Below are 5135 nucleotides of genomic sequence, written 5' to 3'. Positions count from 1 at the left end.
TATATGCCCTCATAGATTCTTCTGGTTTTGCATTTTTGTGTTGGACAGCCATGTTTTTTTTATTATCAAACTAATTTTAATATCAGACAGACCCAAACCAACATCTAGGTGGTAACAGGTGTCATCAAACATTATAAACATTATAAAAACTTCACTCTGGAGAAAATTTGGCTGTCTTCTTTGCAGAGTTGTTGTAATTCAGCCACACCGGAGAGGCTTTGAATCCCAATGACCTCTTTAAAGTCGCAGCACAGCATTTCAATGAGATTAAAGTCCAGACTTTGACTAAACTATAAAAAAATAATTCTTTAGTTTGTTGGATTTTTAGCTGTTCCGATTTGATCATTGTCCTGCTACTAACTAGGGTGCACTTGAATTCAATTCCAGTGTTTATATACCAGCTAGTGTTGGCGTTGCAGCACAGCTAGGTTCTACAAGCAGTTAGACAAGTAACAGTTAAAAACTGCTGAGTTACTGCCACGAATGTCATAGCCCTAAAAATGATTTATTTCCTCATTTTTCCTGGAATGTCTTGAGATCCAGGCAAAAAATTTTTTTTAATTTTTTTAGATCTATTAGTCTACTTTGTGGTGTCTTCTCTTTAAATTAATGTCTGGATTTTAGAGAGCTGTCAATAATTAGACCCGCATTTCGCTAGCGAAATTAAACTCCGAAAACCTTAATCACATTTAATTTAGAATTTAACTAAGGGGGCAATATGTTTTTCTTGTACACATGACATTTTTACTTGAAAACTGGCTTTTTTTATATATTTCTTCTACTTATCTTTAAATGTTATTAAAGTTAGTTTGATAATCCAGAACATTTTAGAGCTGCAAAACCAGATGAAATCGGAAAGAAGGCAGACACTCAAAAGCCCTGTCGAGCCAGAGAAATCAAACAGCCTTTAACATATTAGTGAAAGCAGACGTTTCCATTTGGGCAGAAAAATTAGTGATGATTGCTGGTTGCTTGCATTATGTGTACTTTGTGTGATGGCGCTAGAAAACTTGTGTTGTACATTGACATTGCTCTGTTCTTGATTGTAGTTAACGCGTCAAATACTGAGGAGGCGAAAAAACCTGCAGAGAATCGCTGTAATGGCGTGAGATGGAACGTCTGTTCAGAGCAGATAAGAAGGGAATCTATCTGATCTTTTATTTAATGCACCCTCCATACCTATTGTGTAAAAAGCCTTAGTATAAATTAACCTTTATTACAGTAGCAGAATCTCACCCTGTCCTTTAAGTCAAGAGGGGAAAACTCTCACTTCATTGTTATTTTTTTCTAACAAAATCAGTGGTGATACAGTTGTTAGCTTCCCTACTGCTAATTGTACAACTCCTATTTGCCACGAGGACAGTCTTCTAAAGTATGTAAGAGTTTAAACTACGTTTTCCAGGGATTAAGGTCTCTCCATTTGGATGGCTAAGGAAGGACCAGGATGTTGCAACTGGTAAACCACTTTTTAAATTGATTTTACTGTACTTTTGGAATTTTTACGCTACCGTAAGACACCGTGATGAGCCATTTTCTGTTTCCCTTCAGATTTGATTTTAATCTTAATATTTCAGAGTGAATGATCCTGCATACTCTAACAAGTCTCCCAAGAACTTTGAAAGAAAGACACAACATAGTACATCGGAGCTGTTGGTAGTTATTTCTTTGGTTTATTAGTTAATCCATCGATTTATTTTAACATTATCTGGACATCTTTAGCCTAACAATAGCCTTCACATCTGATGCAGTTAAAAATGCATCTTGCTTCACAAATATGAAGAAAAAAAAAAAAGTTGACAAAAGGTCTTTTGTTCTGAACTTTCAGAGTTTTGATCTTTCTGGTGTTCTATGAATTTATTTTCTTTTCATCTACAACAGTTCAGTGAATGTGATTTGAACAATTAGGGGGAAAAAAAAAACACAATCCAAATTTTTAATTTAGAGTTTCAGAAGCAGATGCAACTGACTGCAGTGTGGAAGCGTGAGACAACTGCACACAACGGTTTTAAGAGTTAGCTAAACATCCAGATTCACAATTGTTTCAGCAAGTTCTAAGCTAAAAATGATCAAACAGATCAAAACATTGACCCTTTTTTATGTATTTTACCTGCAATTCATACAGTTTTGCCTAATTTTATATGGGTAGCTGAATTTATTCTGATCTGCCACATTCTGATGACACATGTAATGCTTCTTTATTATGTGTTCTCTTAATGAAGGCTGTTTGTCTTGCTCATGGTGCCATGCCACAAACTCCTGCTGAGGGAATACTACACAACATCTATCTCTCAAATGAGAAAATATAAGGTTTCAAAAATACGTTGGTTGCGCTCGGTTATTAATTGACCAAAAAATAGAGTCAAATGTCATCTTCAGTCAAAGCTCTGCAGCTTTGATGTAAATCCAGCCCCCCCCCCCCCCCCCCCCCCCCCCCCCCCCCCCCCCCCCCCCCCCCCCCCCCCCCCCCCCCCCCCCCCCCCCCAATCCCTCCCAAAAAAACATTTTTTTGTTGTTGTTTTGGAAGAATCTGAAGAGCAAGTCTCTGATGATAAGTAACTGTGCGCTTTTAAATGAGTCCAGGTGCCAGGGAGCATGAAAACATCCACTCTGTTTTTAACACCCCCGCTGCTGTGACCACAGGCGCCAGCTGCCACCAGCCGACACAAAACCCCTTTTAAAGTCATTACTGATTTAAAAGCAGCAGCAGTATAGCTGGGGCTTCTTTGTTTACCCACCCGGCAACCATCCTGCACTTCACCGCTGTGGTGATATTATTTCTTTTCATTACATTTCGGATCGGTCCTTGCTGCTCTTCTTGTGTGTGTTTTTTTTTTTTTTTTGCTCACCTTTTTGGTAAGAATCTGACTCGGTGCCTACCAAAAAATAAAAGTCATGGGATCCTCTGTCATCAACCCTATGCTTTTTTGTTGTTGTTGTTGCATGCACACAGGTTCCTGCACACCCCTAATGCCAACACCCCTCTCCTTCTCTCCCAACAAGGCTATTTTATTTTCTACGCTTCAGTCTATTTTGCCACAAGCTTTTCCTATGGACTTAGCGCAATAACACACCCATGTGATTTCAAAGACTTATAGCCGTTCCTGCCCGGGGACATTGGAAATATTCACCATTTGAGAAAAAAAAGGAGAAAATATAGAATAAAAAAGTGTTTTGTACAGAAATATATTTTTATGAGGAAATTATTTGTAAAATGTATGAATCTATTATGTAAATTTTCAATGCAATGTAAAATTAAAAAAGGCTAATTGCTTTTGTAAAAAAAAACGTGTTTCTTTCTTTCTTTTTTTTTTTTTTACTTTTCCTGAAATTCAGTTGGTACATTATTCATGGTGAAACTTGGATTACATGTTTATCAGACTGATTCAATATTGAGTATTTTTATAGAATCAAACAATCAATTCAATTTATCCAAATACAATCCTACCTTTCAACCACATTCAAATTTAGTTCAATACTTTCTATTTAAAGCCAAATTAGATTATGATTTAATCAATTCATAGTAATTTGCAAGTAAATATATATGGTACATACAAATAAATCTGCTTGCTTCAACAGATTGCATTAAGTTATTGACTTTTTGTAGCAATCCCTCACTTTTTGCAAGCATGTGGCGACAGTGGAAAGGAACAGGTCATTTTTAATAGGTAGAAACCAGCAGAACCAGGTGTAGAAGCAGCCATCTGATGTGAGAAGATGGGAAGAAGACGCAGGGAAAAAAACACAGAAGCAGGAAGCCAATGGTGCTTTCTTTTTTTCTTCTTTTCCCAAAGAATAAAAGTGAGTGCACGTTGTTAGTGGCAGCAACATATCTCCATCAGTGCCTCTGTCCAGCAAAGCCAGGAGCCTTGAGCCAGAGGTACTTTCTTTGGGCAAGAAAAACAGGCAGAGCACATTGCTAATGGTGGCAGAAAAACCTAACAACACGCCCTGAGAGCACTACCATAATATGTGAAATGTGGTGGCCGGAGCATCGTGCCAGGATGATGTTTTTGTAAAAGCTGGGGCAGGGAACCCGGACAGAGATGATGGTGAGAGGAATGAAAGTACAGAGCAGTGCGGAAGAAAACCTGTTGGAAGCTGCAGGCAATTTGAGCATGGGGCAGGAGTTCAACTGCAACGACTCTAAACATACAGCTACAGTGGAATGGTTTGCATTAAAGGATGTTTGTGTGTTTGAATGACCCAGAATCGAGACGGAGATATTCAAATGGGATTGAAAATCGGTGTTACTTTAAAACTCATATTCTTAGCTGCTTTCCATCCAATTTTGCAATGAAGAATAAGCCAAAATTTCAAACCAGATAATACATGTCAGTGACCTGTTTCTCCTCTATTCTTCAATTTATTTATATTCATTATTAGGCCCGAGCAGCTAAGCGCTGCGAAGGCCTATTGTTTTTCGAATGTTTATTTAATTTTTTTAAATTATTTTTCTTCTGTCAAATGAATTGCCTTTTTGGGGGCTTTAACATATTCAAAAACTCACCAATATTGGTGGGCCCATAGAGACTCTGAAAAATGTACGTATTTTAAGGTCTAGGCAAAAATCGCAAAAAAAAATGGCTCAACAGCGCCCCCTAGAAAATTTCAAAAGACCCTTTCCTATTCAGTTACTTTATTGTAGAGACTTGAAATTTGGTACACTCGTAAAACTCCCCAAGGCACTCAGAATTTAGAATTGTTCTCATAGTGCATGTCAAACAGGAAGTTTTGATGGATCGGCTTCAAACTTGGTCAGTTGGTTCATAAGGCATGCCCGATTAAAAGTTATCAAAATGGTGAGTTTTCATGCATGCTGAAGGGGTGATACTAGAGGTCAAAGTTCACCGACTCACCAGAAAATAACTGTTATATCTCCTACAAAGAAACAGATAGAGCCACCAAACTTTCTGTGTGTGATGACCTTTGGGTGCCCTACAAGACCCAAATGTGAAATTTTGACATCACTTAAGCCACGCCCCCTTAGAACAGGAAGTGTCATGTTTTACTGTGAACGGTCGCTATCTGACATCTTTGACCTGATCAACATGAAACTGTGTCCACAGACAGAAGACATGTTGGTGTATAATAGTTTCCAACCCCGTTTGGTTTGGATGCAGCAGGTGGGCGTGGCG

The sequence above is a fragment of the Poecilia reticulata genome, linkage group LG11 (assembly GCF_000633615.1).
Source record: "Poecilia reticulata strain Guanapo linkage group LG11, Guppy_female_1.0+MT, whole genome shotgun sequence".
In the NCBI taxonomy this organism is placed as follows: Eukaryota; Metazoa; Chordata; class Actinopteri; order Cyprinodontiformes; family Poeciliidae; genus Poecilia; species Poecilia reticulata.
This window is presented reverse-complemented; position numbering follows the sequence as displayed.